This window comes from Phocoena phocoena, chromosome 14 (genome assembly GCF_963924675.1).
Source record: "Phocoena phocoena chromosome 14, mPhoPho1.1, whole genome shotgun sequence".
Classification (NCBI taxonomy): domain Eukaryota; kingdom Metazoa; phylum Chordata; class Mammalia; order Artiodactyla; family Phocoenidae; genus Phocoena; species Phocoena phocoena.
In genome coordinates, this window is record NC_089232.1 from 3,361,152 (window position 1) to 3,380,992 (window position 19,841).

The 19,841-nt window shown below is 35.8% G+C and overlaps 1 non-coding gene across 1 annotated transcript; it reads left to right on the top strand.

Annotated features, from left to right (window-relative positions):
- The first annotated feature begins 10,184 nt into the window (after positions 1-10,184).
- On the top strand, positions 10,185-10,257 carry TRNAR-UCU (transfer RNA arginine (anticodon UCU)). The gene has a single exon. It is a non-coding gene; the product is annotated as a tRNA-Arg (tRNA).
- The last annotated feature ends 9,584 nt before the right edge of the window (positions 10,258-19,841 follow it).

Genomic DNA, 19,841 nt, shown 5'->3' on the forward strand with positions numbered 1-19,841 from the left:
GAGCACAGGCTCCAGACGCGCAGGCTCAGTAGTTTTGGCTCACGGGGCCCAGTTGCTCTGCGGCATGTGGGATCCTCCCAGACCAGGGCTCAAACCCACGTCCCCTGCATTTGCAGGCAGATTCTCAACCACTGCGCCACCAGGGAAGCCCCGGTAATTAGATTCTGATGTAAGACTTTTCCTCTTTCCTAATGTCAGAAGTCAGTGCTATAAATTTCTTTCTTAGCACTGCTTTAATAGTATTCCACAAATTTTAATATGCTGTATTTTTATTTTCTTTCTGTTAAATGTACTTTAAATTTTTCTATAAGACTTTTTCTTTGACCCATGGATATTTGGTAGTATGTCATTTACTTTCCAAGTGTTTGGTGATTTACCTGTTATCTTTCTGTTATTGATTTCTAGTGTGACCCCATTATAGCCAAAGAACACGCTTTGTACGATTTCAATCATTTAAAATTTGTTGAGGTACTCTGTATCAACTATATCCTGTGATGAATGGTGATTTTGTGTTCTCCTATATCTTTGCTGATTATCTGACTTGTTGATCTAACAATTGTTGATAGAGGCTTGTTGAAATCTCCAACTATAATTGTGGGTTAGTCATTCTCCTTTCTGTTCTAACAGTTTTTGCTTCAAATATTTTGCAACTTTTTGCTTTATTTGTATACATTTAAGATTGCTATTTTCCCACTGGAATAACCTTAATAGCATTATTTATCATCATAATTATTTACTCTCTCCCATTTAACTTCAAAAAGTTTAAATATGATGTGTTGGGCATGAATTTCTTTGGGGTTTGTTCTGCTTTTTGAATATGTAGGTTTATGTCTTTTGCCAAATTTGGGAGATTTTCAGTCATTTCTCAAAACTTATTTAGCCCTGCCTTCTCTCCTCCTCATTTTTGTACTTCAATGACATGAATGTTAGATTCTTTGTGATAAGCTCACAGGTTCCTGAGTCCTCTGTCCTCTCCATTCTGCTCTTGAGTCTGTGCATTGAGGGTGTTTTGTTTAGATTTTCTTTTGAACATCTTCATTTGGTTCTTCTTTATATCTTTTATTTATTTGCTTAGATTTTCTACTTCATTTCTGAGGTATCTATTTTTTTAATTTGTTTCAAGTATGTTTGTAATTGTTTATTTGTTTACTATATTTACTTCTTTACATCCTTGAAAGATGATTCTGGGTCATCTTGATGTTGGCATTTGCTTACTGTCTTTTCTTGCTAAAGTTGAGATCTTCCTGGTTTTTAGAATGATGACTGATATTTTATGAAAGAGTAGACATTTTTGGTATTATGTTACAAGATTGAGAATCTTATTTAAATCTTGTGTTTCTGCAATCCTGCTACGACATTGCTCCATGGGGTGGTGGAGGCTGGGGACGTCCACCAACTTTTCACTGACAGGTGGGGTTGAGGGACCACATTCTACAGTTAATCTTCACTGATTTGTGATGGGCAGCTTCTCATTTCTGTTGGCAGAGTGGGGAGTTCAGGCTCCTCACTTTACCTCTATGGACACCAAAGTGAGAGCTTGATGGTAACTCATTACCACTTTGCTGTTGGAAATCCCAACTCTCTACTAGGCTTTCTGGACACTGCTCCAGTGAAGTGTGGATGGAATCCAGACTCCCTGCGTGGTTTCCACTGATATTTCCACTGGAAGGGCACTGTTGTGGGATTTGTTACTTTCTGCCAAGAATGAAGTCTCAGCTCCCTACTCAGTCTTCTCAGACGCCACCCAGGCAGTGTAGCTGGATTACTCATTACAATCTCTCAAGGTTGAAGTTTAGATGCCCCAGTAGGCATCTAGGTTTTTCTTTTTCTTTAAATATATTTAGCAATGTAGAAGAGTTATTGTCTAAAAGTTATTTGTTTTGCTAGGCTTTTCTTTTCTTGGTTATTTGGTTAGAGAGAGCAGGATTTTCTTGGGGTCCTTTTTGTCTGTACTGTTTGGCATTTGCTAGCTAGCTAGTTTCTCCAGCATGTAATTGGGGATATAGAAGGGAAAACGATGCAGCATATATATGGGTCTTGCTTTTGTATCCATTCAGCCACTCTATGTCTTTAAATTGAAGCATCTGGTCCATTTAAATTTAAGGTAATTATTGACATATATGTTCTTATTGAGGTTCCTCAAAAAAAACTAAAAATGACCCAGAAATTCCACTCCTGGGTATACATCTGAAAAAAACAAAAAACACTAATTCATAAAAATACATGCACCCCAATGTTCATAGCAGCTTTATTCACAATTGCCAAGATATGCAAGCAAGCTAAGTGCCCATCAACAGATGAATGGATAAAGAAGATGTGGTACACACAATGGAATACTACTCAGCCATAAGAAAGCACAAAATTTTGCCATTTGCAGCAACGTGGATGGACTTGGAAGGCATTATGCTAAGTGAAATAAGTCAGACAGAGGAAGACGAATACTGTACGATCTCACTTATATGTGGAATCTAAAAAATATATAAAACTAGTGAACATAACAAAAATGAAACAGACTCACGATATAGAGAGCAAACTAGTGGTTACCAGTGGGCAGAGGGAAGAGGGGAGGGGCAATGGGGTAGGGGATTAAGAGGTACAAACCATTATGTATAAAATAAGCTACAAGTATATATTGTACAATGCAGGTAATATAGCCAATATTTTATCATAACTATAAATGGAGTATAAACTTTAAAAATTATGAATCACTATATTGTACACCTGTAACTTATATACTATTTTACCTAACTGTACTTCAATTTTAAAAAAAGGAAAAAAATAAGAAATAAAGAAAACCCAAGGAACTCAGCACTGTGTCATTTGCAGACACCAGAGTCCCTAGCCAGTCTTCCTTCTTCTCTCCACCTTTTGGAATCTTTTTATATTTGTTTTATATTTAATGTCCAGGGTTTATATTTGCACTTAGTGGGTGGGATACTCAATCTTTTTTATGCCAAGTAGTGCATATGTTCACATTCTTTTATGTTTCTTTTATTAGTTTATACTTCTTCATGCTTTCCTTTATAACTTCTAACCTCTGGACGTATTGTCTCTTGTCAGGTTTTATTTTTGACCTTAGTCATTTGAGTCATCTCAAAAGATGGGAAAGATATGATATCTATTTCCCTAGCTAATATTATTTCTTCCCTGTCCACCCATCTGTTTATTTAGTACAGGCTTCTGTATAGACTTGCTACATATGCCTCCTAAAGATGTTCATGAATAACAAGAACCAAATAGGAATAAACTGGGATGGAGAGGATGGTCATAGAGATTCACCCTACTTCACCATCTGAGCCTCCTCTCAGCTAATGAGAGATGTCTCAAATCCTCTTTCTCTTCTCCATTTTGCCAAGGTCCCTATCCAGAATTCACACAGCTCCTGAAATTCAAGTCTGTTGCTTGAAGATAGTTCATTATAAGAACACAGTGGTAGATTTTCCATCAATTGTAAACCACTCTAATGATTTTACACACATAGTTTTATATTTTAACTTTCCATTTTTAAAAGACTTTTGCCTTATCAATGCATGAGTTGTCAAAATCTTTGATCGATTTCTCTCTCTCTCTCTGCCTCTCTTTCCCTTTCTCTGTGTGTCCATTTATAGCTTGATCTTAAACTTGATTTACCATTTCTATTCTGTTTCTACAGATACATATATATATTGCCTGTTTTCACTGTAAGCCTAATCTTCACTGAAAATTTATAAATTTTGCTCTTCATGTCATAGTACATACCCTATAAAGGAGATCATTAATAAATGCTTTTTAATGATGACATTTGTGCTTGGAGAGAGCACAAAATGAAACTCTGGAAACAGTCATTTTCAGTGAGAAGCACGCAATAACTTACTTGAATCTTCTTTTGGTCATTTCACCAACATAGAAAATAACTATAGTAACAGTGATATTTAGAATTCACTGGAAGGGAGCTGTGTACATTGGCAGTACTAACAGAATGGTAAATGTACTTGATAATTTTGGTGGCTTTCCTCCTAATTTATGAATATAATTTCTACAATAACATGGTATAGCCAGCAAAAACAATCTATTCCAAGAGGAAGTAAAAATATATTAAAACAAGAGACAAAAAATAAAAGCACCTGGTATTTTAGTTTAATTTAGAAATATTTACTGTTTATTTGTCAGATAAATATTCCCCATGTTCAGTATGATTGAGAATTGAAAGAGTTACTGGTTGTAGGGCTAAAACCTAGAGGAGCAAGTCAGAAAACAGGGTTTGTCACCCCTTCTATCAAAGTGTCATCATAAGGGTTTACCAGCTGTGATCACTGAAGTGTGATGTATGTCTACTTTCAGCTTTGCATCAGCTAGTGGGAGGCAATAAGAAAGACAGATCCTGGATGGTGGATTAAGATGAGAAGACAGTGGCAGAGAGACATTCATAAGCGAGAGGAAAGGACAAGCCATGTGGTTAAAGTTGGATGGATGTTGTAGTAAAGTTATGCACATTTGCTCAGAGGACTGCAAGGAAGTGGGTGGAGAATTTTGTGGGAATATCATTGTCAAGAACATTTGAGTAGATATAGAATTTATAGCAACAGATGTGTGCTTATGTAGGGTAAGTGGCGGTTAGATAACTTTTTTGTTAGGGTACTTAGTGGGTGAAGAACTGGTCACAACCCTCAACTTTCCATGAACTGAAATGAGTGGTAAGATCTTCCATCCTGTGGAATGACTCAGCCTGATCCATCTCATTCATTCAACAGTAGTTTGCTGCTCCGATTCTATACCAAGAACTCAATCAGAAGACCCCAAAGCACATGCCCACTGGACAATGGCAATGACTCATTCTGAACTAAGAAAGATACCTTCCCTTACCCTTCTCTTTGATATGTTTTGCACCAGAATGTTAGTTATATTTACAGAGAGACATATGCAAAGTATTTATTAGAAGGCATAGACTCTTAAAATTCTCCAAGGTTTTCACTCTTTGAATTATCACTGATTTTGATGACATGCCATTTTAATTTTTGGTTTTGAACAACTCTTGTGTTTCCATACTACTGCGGAAACCTTTTTTTTTTTCTCCCAGAAAAGATGGCTTTGATACTACTAAATATGTTATTTAGAAATTATTCAAAGAAAATAATTATTTAAGATCATCCAGGGCAGGGAGCACATCCCATAAACTCTTGTGCATACACTCAATCAATATTAGGTCTGATTCTTAGTTTGAAATTTTAGTGAAAGAGATCTTTCTGTGTTATAAGAGCAGAAAGATATGAACTAAACAGAAGATAAAAGATAAGAAAGGAGAAGAGAATAGTATATTAATTCTCATAAGAATATAAGAAAAAAGTTGAAGAACTAAATGATAGCTGAATTGGAAATTATATTCTAGTTTTAATGAGTTGGTATCAAGAGTTATAAGGGGATAAAAACATCATGGATGAACTTCCCCAAACGAGAACACTTTTATCATATGTAGCAAGAAATATAATTACTGTCAAGAATTCATTGTGTAAGTCATCTTACTTCTATTTTATTTTTCATTAGTGATATTTGGTATTTTCAATGTATTACACTCTTCGAGGGGTTTACTGTAGGAAACTAATATACAAACACCCTTTATTTTCTGAAACTAGTAAACTGTCTTAATGCATATCTTATGAACAATTTTTATCTTTGAAAAAATGAATTAATTCTTTATGACACAAATAAAAATTGGAGAGATTGTTTTTCTATTTAAGAAGATTTTTTCCCTTTTCTTATAAACTGAACAGATTATTCATAATCCATTTTTTAAAATAGAAAAAAATATACAAGTCTCAATAAAGTTGGAGAAAGCATAGTATGAGAGAAAGTGCCCAGTTTACCAATATAAACAATAAAGTAAGAAGACTCTTTTGGGTGTTCTTTGTTTATTGACATGTTTGAAAGAATATATTATCACTTAATATTTTATAAATAACATTTTTAGAAACATTTCAAGTTAGACACTAGTCTCTAAAAGTGATAAAGGATTGAACATAAACTCAGATCACCAGCTTGCCAAAGGTTTAGTGGAGCTATGCCCATTAAGCCAACACATCCTTTGAAAGAATGATTTTAGACCAGCATCATCCAACAACAGAACTCTCTGAGCTCATGAACACTTTCAATAATTGCTCTAATACAGTAACCATTAGCCACATGTGGCTATTGAGCACTTGAAATGTGTCTTGTGTAATTGGAGGAGCTAAATTTTTTAATTTATAAGTTTAATTTTAGTTAAAATCTAAATGTAAACAACCACAAGTGACAAGTGGCAATTATATTGGATGACACAGAGTTAGATCAATGCCAAGTTGTAATCATATGGTTCAGGTTTTTTCAAACAAAATTTCTTTCGCAGAACTAAAGGAAATTCAGAAGAAGAATTAATGTTTCGTTAAAACCTCAAAACGAGTTTCTGGGGTATAGAAACCATTTAGTAAGTGTTACATTTTTCCCTTATTTTCTCTATGGTATTATATGATCACAATCGATACAGGTGATATGAAAGCAACATTTACGTTTGGTAATGGTTTTTAGCATGTTTAAGAAGTTTGAAATAGTGAAAAAAAAGGTCTTGTGAGCCATTTAAAATAGATTTTTTTAAATGCTCTATCCACGACACATAAGGTATTAGAATTGTCTCTTTTTCTCCCCTAAAGTGAAGTGGGAATGTAATCACCTTGCTTCCATCTTGTACTGCAATTATACTGAATTGAACCTTGTAAAATCACGATTTTAATGGTTTAAACACAGTCACAATTTAATTTAGCTCAATGGATTAATTAGGAAAAATATATACTGGGCCGAAGAAAGGGTAAAGCCCATTTCAGAGTGTAGTTACCCCCCAAATTATTACACACTGTTATTTCTAGAAAGTATATTTTGGGGAAAATAAATCAAAATAAAAGTGTCTATATGAATATATGTATGTCATAACTTGCTTCCAGACTCCAACACAGATGCTGAATTGCTATACTCTCTAACAAGAATATGACCTAAAAGAAAAAACACAGTCTCTGTTTTTGCCAGTTAATATATGGCTTAAATTTGCACATGGTTGGTATAAATTAAAACTGAAAATCTCCTTCTTTTAGTTGGGAAGAATTTAGGGTCCCATTGTATTCCTTCCATATAGCTAACCACCTCCATAGCCCTTGGAAGAGGGGTAGTAGAACATTCTGTAGGACAATCAGACTGCCTGCTTCTTACTATGGAAGGTTCTTTAGGACTCAAGCATCTGGACTTCCAAAATGGATGATGCTTGTTTATGCTTAAAGTAATTTATAGATGGCAAAGACACAGGAGAGATAGCATGGTACCGGACTCCTGGTTTCAAGGAGGGATGGAATAATTGTGAACAAGGAGTCTTAACATGGGTACCAGCTGGTTTCAGATTCCCTTTCCCCTCTCTTGCGGGGTGGAAAACCCAGGACTTGCCACCCAGGGAGGGTCGAAGAAAGAGAAAAACAGCAACACGACAGACCGGAAGCTATTTGCCTGGGAAATGTATTTGGGGCTGCTGCTAAGGACCCGGGAGGGAGGGAGGGTATTTCAGCGGAGGAAGGGATAGTAATAAAAAAGGTGATGGTGCCCCAGGGTATGAGGGGAGGTGGAAAAGGCAGGTTTGAAGCACTGTGGGACTCCTCAGGCAGGGCTGTGCCCATGAGCTGCAGCCCACTGACTGCACGTATCTGGGGGCTAAAATCTGGGCTCAGCCTTCATGTGGCCAATGGAAATTGACATTTCCCATATCCCAAGGTTAGCTTAACAGTAATTAAAGCATCACATTGCACACGATTCTTCCCATTATAATTTAAGTGGATTTTATGCTATTTTAAAAACCATTCTAGTTCCCGATGTGAATAATGAATACAAATAAAGTTGAATGTCAGACCTGGAATACAAATCAAATAAGAAGACCTATAAGTGTCCCAAACATCTGCCCCCGCAATTCCCAAGTCTCAGGTGCTGCAGTGTCAGCCCAGCCTCCTCATAAACGGTTACCCTGGTTGGCATTTGATGTCAGGCCACCTCTAAGGGCCACTTCTGCTCCATCTGAGAGTGATAAGTTACTTTCCGTCCTGAGACCTCCTTCTAGCTTCCACCGTATTTTGAGCAATTCATTCATATGCCTAAGCAGCTATATTAGACAGTACCAAGAGGATTTCTGAGGAGGTAGATAGACATACCTCCTCTGAAATCACAAGGTCTTTCAGACACGATGTTTGTTTTCTGTCACTGAAAGAATGAGGATTTTGCTTGATTCTTTTTCTACACTTGGCGTCAACGTGCTTACAAGTGTCCCTGCTTCTCTGAATCCCTAGGAGGGGCTGCTTGCGGTTATGCTCTCCTCCAACTGTGGATGTGATATTGTCGTGTTCCGATTCTCGGCAACACAACAGAAGGTTTACATCAGCACCTCTTGTTCATCTCATTGTAGTTCATGAAATAGAAGGAGAAACTGGAGACAGAACTTCACACCGTCTAGCTGGAATGATAGTGCAAAAAAGGTCGTGATCTCCTAACTCCATTTATAAATGCAAGATTGGGGAGAGATCTGGGTGTCTTCTGCCTTTCACCATGGATATGGAAAAACCTGTAGCCCTGCCATCACTCGCTGTAACGCAGAAAAGCCGGGTCGCCGGGAGTTGTTTTCAGGATTTTATTATTACTAGGCTGAAGAGCATTAATATTGTCATACAGATGGTCACCTATGCTGGAAGCTTATGAAAGAACTCTAAATTGTGGAAAGATTATTCTAAATGTAGGAAAGCATCAACTCCCTAATGCTAAAGGTGGAGCCGTGCTGCTAAACGTATTAGTATGTCTTAATTCAAACACCTGTTCTGTCCATACGATATGTAGAAAAGCTCTTATTTATTGCTTGCCTCTCCAGTTCAGATTTACTCTCACTATAAATTCATCTCATGTTAATTTATGTGCAAACAAAGACACACACATTTTAAATATCCGAAACGCTGGAAATAAACTTATTTTTAATTTTGTGCTTGTTTTCCATTTGTCAACCAGCAAATGAAAGGACTGAATAAATCGTGCTCTAATTGCCAGCGGTGCTAAATTTAGGGTGAGAGCTGGAATCTTTTTGATCAAAACCGCTGAATATGAAATCATCCTCAGCTCTCTCGGCAACTTCATCCGCCTTTCTATTCTCCATCTGTCAGTCACCTGGGGATTTGTGAACTATTCCATATGTCAGGCTTGTCAATCACAATGGGATGTGGGAACGATCTGCCTACTGCCTAGGAATTCTTGTTAAAAATTAACCGGCATTTAACTAGTAGTTCTGTACTTTGAATACCATATTGTTTGGTGTTTCGAAAATTCTTCTCCCTAGATACGGTTAATGGAAATAAATTTTATTTAAATAATATAGCTCAAAATTCTGTTCTTTTAAATAACATTTACAAGTGTGTGACTGCTACACATATATCCCATGTTATATATATATATATATATATATATATATATATATATATATATATATATGTATAGTCAGTGGAACGTGCATGCACAATGTAACATTTAAAATAGAATGCCCCTTTTATGGAAACACTGACTCTGACAGCAAACCTATCTTAAGTAATGACATTCTAAATATATCAAACTTTAAAAGTGATAAACCCATGTTTTGATCTCTCCATTTTGAGATCCACAAATTCGTAAAGATAGTTCTGAGCAAAACATGTTTTACCAAAGGTGCTTTATTTTAAACTTAAACCAATCTAAAGTATTCAGATAACTCATTTAAATAGAGATGCAAGTAACAGTGTATTCATCACAACACCAGTGCATCTCTATAATATTAGAAAGCAGAGGAAAATACAGAAACCCTGAAAAGCATATATAGATGTTGGATGTTTAAATAGAAGCTTCATTTAATTTGAAATATTTAGGTGTTACGTATTTTAACTCCATTGACTTCTGATAGAATTTGAGATGAAATAAAGCAGAACTAATGAAATATTAGAAAAAGATCAAAACAACATCAAGGTAAAAATAATCATGATGCTAGAAATCCAAATTAATGTACAGACCTTATGGGTGTGAGACTTTAGACAAGTTACTTAACTTTTTGGTGCTGTGGTTCCACGTGTGATACATGGATGTGAATTGATACAAACCCATAAAGCTTGGGGGAAGATGAAATCAGATATGTTGGGACTTCCCTGGTTGTCCAGTGGGTAAGACTCTGTGCTTCTAATGCAGGGGGCCCAGGTTCAATCCCTGGTCAAGGAACTAGATCGTGCACACCACAACTAAGAGTCCGCATGCCACAGCTAAGAGTCCGTATGCCACAACCAAGAGTCTGCACACCGCAACTAAGAGTCCGCATGCCGCAACTAAGACCCTGCACAGCCAAAATAAATAAATAGATAAATATTTAAAATTGTTATTAATATTAGGAAAATGCCAGCGAGATAGAAAGCACTGAAGAACTGTTACCTGCTGTGTCATCAGGGTCAACGTCCATTCCAGACAGTTTGCAAGAGGACTTTAACCAGGGAACTGGCATTAGAGGAGTTGGAGGGGCTGAGAACATTGAAGCCATTGGCCACAATGCCCACCTGGAAATCAGTCATTTTCTCCCACATTTAAATGCCCTTCAGAGCTTTCCCATTATTCTCAAAGAGAAATCCTTAAAGTGGGCTGCAAGGCCCAGAGAGCAGAGGTCACATAAGTTCTCCAGTCGTTATTGTAAACCATCCTCCCTTAAACTTCCACCTTCTCTCAACCTCAAAAGCACCCTGCTTCCCCCCCGGGCCAACACCCATGAGAGCTCTTTTCCATGTTCCCTTGACCTAAATATTCTTTAGATTTCTCTTCAAGTATCACTTTGGCAGCATCCTCCTTTGCCTGTGCCCCTACCATCCCTGTGCTTGTTCCCAGTCCTATGTAATCAATCACCAAATGTTTAGGTTGCAAATGAGTCTGTCCTCTCCTTTAATTGAATATTTATTTGAGAGATTTTGATTAACATTCGTCTGTCCCACTAGAGTGTAAATTCCATGAGGTCAGGGACTCAGTCTGATTTGTTTCTCACTGAGCCCAGTAATGGCATGAAATAGGTGGCCAGTATATATTGATGGAATGAATGACCTACATTAATGGGTGAGTGATCACAATGATAAATAATAAAGAGATGATCATCTGTGTATATAAGCACCAATGTCCTAGCTGAAGTAACACAACAAATTAACAATGTTTAATAACTTACATAAAAATAAAATTTAAAATAGATATCATTGATTTCAAATAAACCTAGCAAACATAATTATATCTGACTTAAGTGTCCAAAAAACTGTGGAAACTTTCTTAACTTCCACAGGTAGTGTCACCTTTAGTTTTCCACCAAAGTCATTTTCTACATACATCTAATACTTTCTATCCTGTAATTAATCTCTGACTATATGTACAGCCTCCCTAAAGAGTTGATAGATCTTTGAGTACCTGAATTGAGTCTTTTTTTTTTAAACATCTTTATGGGAGTATAAGTGATTTATATTGTTGTGTTAGTTGCTGTTGTATAAAAAAGTGAATCGGTTATACATATACATATGTTCCCATACCTCTTCCCTCTTGCATCTCCCTCCCTCCCACCCTCCTTATACCACCCCTCTAGGTGGTCACAAAGCACAGAGCTGATCTCCCTGTGCTATGCGGCTGCTTCTCACTAGCTACCTATTTTACATTTGGTAGTGTATATATGTCCATGCCAACCTCACTTCATCCCAGTTTACCCTTCCCACTCCCCGTGTCCTCAAGTCCATTTTCTACATCTGCATCTTTTATCCTGTCCTGCCTCTAGGTTCTTCAGAACTATATTTTTTTAAATTTAGATTCCATATATATGTGTTAGGATACAGTATTTGTTTTTCTCTTTCTCACTTACTTCACTCTGTATGATAGACTCTATGTCCATTCACCTCACTACAAATAACTCAATTTCGTTTATTTTCATGGCTGAGTAATATTCCATTGTGTATATGTGCCACGTCTTCTTTATCCATTCATCTGTCGATAGACATTTAGGTTGCTTCCATCTCCAGGCTATTGTAAACAGAGCTGCAATGGACATTGTGGTACATGACTCTTTTTGAATTATGTTTTTTTCAGGGTATATGCTCAGTAGTGGGATTGCTGGGTCATATGGTAGTTCTATTTTTAATTTTTTAAGGAACCGCCATACTGTTCTCCATAGTGGCTGTATCAATTTACATTCCCACCAACAGTGCAAGAGGGTTCCCTTTTCTCCACACCCTCTCCAGCATTTATTGTTTCTAGATTTTTTGATGATGGCCATTCTGACCAGTGTGAGGTGATACCTCATTGTAGTTTTGATTTGCATTTCTCTAATGATGTTGAGCATCCTTTCATGTGTTTGTTGGCGATCTGTATATCTTCTTTGGAGAAATGTCTATTTAGGTCTTCTGCCCATTTTTGGATTGGGTTGTTTTTATGATATTGAACTGCATGAGCTGCTTGAATGTTTTGGAGATTAATCCTTTGTCAGTTGCCTCATTTGCAAATATTTTCTCTCATTCTGAGGGTTGTCTTTTCATCTTGTTTATGGTTTCCTTTGCTATTCAAAGCTTTGAAGTTCATTAGGTCCCATTTGTTTATTTTTGTTTTTATTTCCATTTCTCTAGGAGGTGGGTCAAAAGGGATCTTGCTGTGATTTATCTGACTTGAGCCTTTTTCTCCTTGGTTTCCCTACTGCTTAGCATAGTGCTTAATACATACAACCTAGTATGTTACAATATGTTTAGTAAAATTATCACATTCAGAACAATATTGCTTCTCTGTGGATGCTTAGCTCAGATGTTTATAAACTGCCCCTGTTCCACTGGTTCCGATGGGCCAGTTGGATGAATTCTACCCCATCATCACAGACTGCACATTCATGCCTCTTTTTCTTGGCCTTTTGTCAAGAAAATACATTCCACTAGTAACAATAAGAACTAGAGGATAGAGTGCTGTCTGTTCAAAGTAAATTCATCATTACCTTGGGAAAATAAAAAATGGAGGAACAGGGACAGAGAAGAGGAAAGAAGAAAGGAGGAAGGAAGGAAGAAAGGGAGGAAAGAATGAAGTAAGGGGGAAGTAAGGGAGGGAGAAATAAGAAAAGGAGGAAACAAAAAAAAGATCCTAGTAAGGATTCTTTCACTACTAAATAGGATCAGAAACACTTTGTAACCTTACCTTTAAAGGAAAAAAATTATCTCTCTTACTGAAAATTTGCAACACTGGAGGACCTGAAATATTGTCTAATGATATCTGAATACAGCTCTTAAAAAATCTATCTTACATATCTCAGCACATTTACCTAGGTTGCTATTTATGCAAAAATAGACTGAGGCAGAAAACAAAATAACAGTGTAAATCAGAAGAAAAAGATAAATAAAAAATTAATTTTCCCTATTACTTTCTATTTATTTTCTGAGATATGGTTATAATTCTGTCTAATCAAGAGTGACAACTAATATAAGTAATGTGATAAATAGCTGCAAAAATTAAACATGATTTTATTAAGGATGTGTAACCTTTGCTAGAAACACAAAAGTAATTCAAGTTACCGATTTTTTTTACATGACATGACAAGTTAAAAGATAAAATAATAATATTAATATATACAAAAAGGCCAATGATTTAGTTTAATTCCCCTCCAAGATGAGCACTCTTAACAGTAAAAATAAAAGGAAACATCTTTAATTTGAGTAAAATTGCCATAAAGTCATCATCAAAGTCATAGGTAAAGTTAAAATTAAAAATATTTTTAAATAAAAAAGAGAAACATAAGGATATTATTGTCACCGATACTAGTCAAAATTGAAGTGGATGCCCTAGATAAGGCAGTATGGTAAGAGAAAAGAAAAATTACGATACGAAAATTGGAATGAAAATAACACACTCTCTCTATTTTGGACCACATGGTAGGATACTCTAAAAGAATGAAAACTCTAAAAGGAACCACCGAAAATCTATTAGAATACAAAAGATCAGTGAGGAATCCCAACAGAATTCAATGTTAAAATTTCAGTTTCTCCAGAAATAAGTAGAAAATCTATGTATAGAGGATCTGATTTATCAGAGCAATACAAACTACAAAATGCCTGTAGATAAACTTGATTAAAATTGTTCAAAAAGTATCTAAAGCAACCCATACATGATTTTAAAGAATATGATAAATAAAATAATTTAGAGGCATGCTTTATTAGAAAAAATGATTTAATATTGAAAAGTCTTCAATGCTCAAGATAATCTATAAATTGAGTCAATCTCAAATTCAAACAGAAAGCTTTTTAATGCAACTGACAAGCAAATTCCAATCTTCATCTGGAGAAAAAATTCATGGCAATTGTTTAAAAAATTGGGAAATAACAAAAATGATGGACTTGTTCCAGCAGATTAAAAATATATTATAAAACCAGGGTAGTTAAATTAATAAGGCATTGGTATAGGAATAAATAGAAACTCAATGAAGCATTATAGACAGTATTAAAATGGACCCAAGTATGACAAAAGGGTATTCAAATTAATGGGAGAAATGAAGAACTATAATAAATGCTGCTGGGAAATTTGGCTATCTTTTGGACCAAAAATTTAGATCAAACCATACAAAAATTAATTTTAAAAAAGCTATGAAGAATTTGAATAAAGGATGATCTGTGAAATGGAAATGATACTATACTTCAGGATTTTGCTGAGGCTTAAGTAGATCAATACATGTAATGCATCTAAAATATAGTAAGATTTCACTGTTCTTCTCACTATTATTATTTATAGCATCTTGGTTTTGTGTCTTGCTTATGAATATTTACTCTTATGGCAATAGGAGCAGTTTCCTCAGATATTTTATACTAACACTTCTCCAACTTGGACAATGACACTAGAAATTGAATGCAGGTAGTCTGATCTAGAATTTTTTTCTTAGTCACTAGTCTTCACTACCTCCTTAGGTTGACTACAAAAGTAAGTAAAGCAAAAACTTCCATATATAAAATGCTACAATAATCAAAGTTTAAAAGATAAATGACCATCTTGTCTTAGGAAAAGTATGCGCAACGTTTAGAACAGTAAAATAATTAAAAGTCACAATGTATATGGGGCACTTATAAATCTAAAAGAAAAAAATACTTGAAACACTGACAAAGAATACAAACATACAATTTAGAGCGTTAATATAAATAAAATGTCAAGCTTACTTGTAGACAGGAAATGTAAAATGAAACAGTAATGAGATCCTGTTTTTAACCTGAACCACAAAACTAAAAATTGATATTGTCAAGTGCTGCCAGGAATATAGTCAAATGGATACTTTAATATGCACTTTTTGGGAATTTAGTCTAGTGCAGCATTTTTGAAATGCAAACAGATTTTGCTAGCAAAATTTTGTGTAGTTATCTTTCACCTAATCAATATTAAGTATCTGTGTGAGATCAATAGCATATAGGTACGACAATTTACAACATTTGCTTTTAATGCTTTCTTTGGAAAAATTAGAAATATATTTCAACAGGGAAAAGATTTTATATCACTTACGGTACTAAAATATTATTCAACACTAGCTATCATTTAAAGGGAAAGAGATGGACCTATATATACTGCAGCAAAAAGTTCCCAAGGCACATTGGCAAATTAATTTGCATTTAGCATGGTCTAACCTGTGTGTAACTGGACTCAGTTTAAGAGGACAGAGAAATTGGGGAGAAATTTTTGAAAGAAAACAAGAAGACAATACAGCCCTAAGAGTATAAACCCCAAAACAGAGCTTCAAGATACAGAAAACAATATATGATTAATTAATTTTCTCCAAGGGAGCCAAGAATATACAATGAGGAGAGAATAGTCTCTTCAATAAATGGTGTTAGGAAAACTGGACCGCCACCTGCTGAAGAATGATACTGGAACCCTACCTTATACCATTCACAAAAATCAGTTCGAAATGTATTAAAGACTTGAATCTGAGACCTGAAACTGTAAAATTTCTAGAACAAAACGGAGGGATAAACTCTTCAACATTAGTCTTGGCAATGATTTTTAGATCTCACACCATAAGCAAATGCAATAGAAGCAAAAATAAACAAGTAGGACTACATCAAACTAATGAGCTTCTGTTCAGCAAGGGAAACCATCAACAAAATGAAAAGGCAATCTATGGAATGGGAGAAAATATTTTCAAACCACATATCTGATAAAGAGTTAATATCCAAAATGTACAAGGAATTCATATAACTCAATAACAAGAACAACAATAAAAACTCCAAATAACCCAATTAAAAATGGGTAAAAGACTTGAATAGAAAGTTTTCCAAAGAAGACATACAGGGACTTCCCTGGTGGTGCAGTGGTTAAGAATCTGCCTGCCAATGCAGGGGACACAGGTTCGACCCCTGGTCTGGGACGATCCCACATGTCGCAGAACAACTAAGTGCATGCACCACAACTACTGAGCCTTCGTGGCACAACTACTGAAGCCTGAATGCCTAGGGCCTGTGCTCCACAACAAGAGAAGCCATCAAAATGAGAAGCCCATGCACCACAAAGAAGAGTAGCCCCCACTCACCACAACTAGAGAAAGCCCGTGCGCAGCAACAAAGACCCCATGCAGACAAAAATAAATAAATAAATAAATAAATTTATTGAAAAAATGAAGACATACAAATGGCCAACAGAAACATGAAAAAGTGCTCAATATCACTGATCATCAGGGAAATGCAAATCAAAACCACAATGAGATATCAATTCACACCTGTTAAGATGGCTTTTGTCAAAAAGAAAACAGACAAGTGTTGGCTAGGATATGCAGAGAAAGGAACTCTTGCACACTGTCACTGAAGTATAAACTGATATAGCCAGTATAGAAAATAGCATGGCGTTTCCTCTAGAAATTAAAGATAGAACTACCATATGATCCAGCAATCCCACTTCTGAGTATATATCCAAAGAGAATGAAACAATTGCCTCAAAATAACCTCTGCACTCCCATGTTCATTGTAGCATTGTCACATTAGTCAAGGTATGGAAACAATCTAGGTGTCTGTCAATGGATGAATGGATCAAGAAAAGGTGATTATAAATATACAGTAATGGAATATTATTCAGCTTTAAAAAGAATAAAATCCTGCCATTTGCAACAACATGGGTGAATATGGAGGACTATTTTGCCAATAGAATTGACAACCTGGAAGAAATGGAAAAATTCTTAGAAATTCACAACCTGCCAAGACTGAATCAGGAAGAAATAGAAAATATGAACAGACCAATCACAAACACTGAAATTGAAAGTGTGATTAAAAATCTTCCAACAAACAAAAGCCCAGGACCAGATGGCTTCACAGGCGAATTCTATCAAACACTTAGAGAAGAGCTAACACCTATCCTTCTCAAACTCTTCCAAAATATAGCAGAGGGAGGAACACTCCCAAATTCATTCTATGAGGCCACCATCACCCTGATACCAAAACCAGACAAGGATGTCACAAAGAAAGAAAACTATAGGGCAATATCACTGATGAACATAGATGCAAAACTCCTCAACAAAATACTAGCAAACAGAATCCAACAGCACATTAAAAGGATCATACACCATGATCAAGTAGGGTTTATTCCAGGAATGCAAGAATTCTTCAATATACGCAAATCAATTAACATGATTCATCATATTAACTAACTGAAGGAGAAAAACCATATGATCATCTCAATAGATGCGGAGAAATCTTTCGAAAAAATTCAACACCCATTTATGATAAAAATCCTTCAGAAAGTAGGCATAGAGGGAACTTTCCTCAACATAATAAAGATCATATATAACAAACCCACAGCCAACATCATCCTCAATGGTGAAAAACTGAAAGCATTTCCACTAAGATCAGGAACAAGACAAGGTTGCCCACTCTCACGACTCTTATTCAACATAGTTTTGGAAGTTTTAGCCACAGCAATCAGAGAAGAAAAGGAAATAAAAGGAATCCAACTCGGAAAAGAAGAAGTAAAGCTGTCACTGTTTGCAGATGACATGATACTATACATAGAGAATCCTAAAGATTCTACCAGAAAACTACTAGAGCAAATCAATGAATTTGGTAAAGTAGCAGGATACAAAATTAATGCACAGAAACCTCTGGCATTCTTATACACTAATGATGAAAACTATGAAAGTGAAATCAAGAAAACGCTCCCATTTACCACTGCAACAAAAAGAATAAAATATCTAGGAATAAACCTACCTAAGGAGACAAAAGACCTGTATGCAGAAAATTATAAGACACTGATGAAAGAAATTAAAGATGATACAAATAGATGGACAGATATACCATGTTCTTGGATTGGAAGAATCAACATTGTGAAAATGACTCTACTACCCAAAGCAGTCTACAGATTCAATGCAATCCTTATCAAACTACCACTGACATTTTTCACAGAACTAGAACAAAAAATTTCACAATTTGTATGGAAACACAAAAGACCCCGAAATAGCCAAAGCAATCTTGATAACGAAAAACAGAGCTGGATGAATCAGGCTCCCTGACTTCAGACTATACTACAAAGAAAGCTACAGTAATCAAGACAGTATGGTACTGGCACAAAAACAGAAAGATAGATCAATGGAACAAGATAGAAAGCACAGAGATAAACCCATGCACATATGGTCACCTTATCTTTGATAAAGGAGGCAGGAATGTACAGTGGAGAAAGAACAGCCTCTTCAATAAGTGGTGCTGGAAAAACTGGACAGGTACATATAAAAGTATGAGATTAGAGCACTCCGTAACACCGTACACAAAACTAAGCTCAAAATGGATTAAAGACCTAAACGTAAGGCCAGAAACTATCAAACTCTTAGAGCAAAACATAGGCAGAACACTCTATGACATAAATAACAGCAAGATCCTTTTTGACACACCTCCTAGAGAAATGGAAATAAAAACAAAAATAAACAAATGGGACCTAATGAAATTTAAAAGCTTTTGCAAGGCAAAGGAAACCATAAACAAGACCAAAAGACAACCCTCAGAATGGGAGAAAATATTTGCAGATGAAGCAACTGACAAAGAATTAATCTCCAAAATTTACAAGCAGCTCAATAACAAAAAACAAACAACTCAATCCAAAAATGGGCAGAAGACCTAAATAGACATTTCTCCAAAGAAGATATACAGACTGCCAACAAACACATGAAAGAATGCTCAACATCATTAATCATTAGAGAAATGCAAATCAAAGCTACAATGAGATATCATCTCACACCAGTCAGAATGGCCATCATCAAAAAATCTAGAAACAATAAATGCTGGAGAGAGTGTGGAGAAAAGGGAACACTCTTGCACTGCTGGTGGGAATGTGAATTGGTACAGCCACTATGGGAACAATATGGAGGTTCCTTAAAAAACTACAAATAGAACTACCATATGACCCAGCAATCCCACTACTGGGCATATACCCTGAGAAAACCATAATTCAAAAAGAGTCATGTACCAAAATGTTCATTGCAGATCTATTTACAATAGCCTGGAGATGGAAACAACCTATGTGTCCATCATCAGATGAATGGATAAAGAAGATGTGGCACATATATACAATGGGATAGTACTCAGCCATAAAAAGAAACGAAATTGAGCTATTTTTAATGAGGTGGATGGACCTAGAGTCTGTCATACAGAGTGAAGTAAGTCAGAAAGAGAAAGACAAATACCATATTCTAACACATATATCTGGAATTAAAAACGAAATGTCATGAAGAACCTAGGGGTAAAACAGGAATAAAGACACAGACCTACTAGAGAATGGACTTGAGGATATGGGGAGGGGGAAGGGTAAGC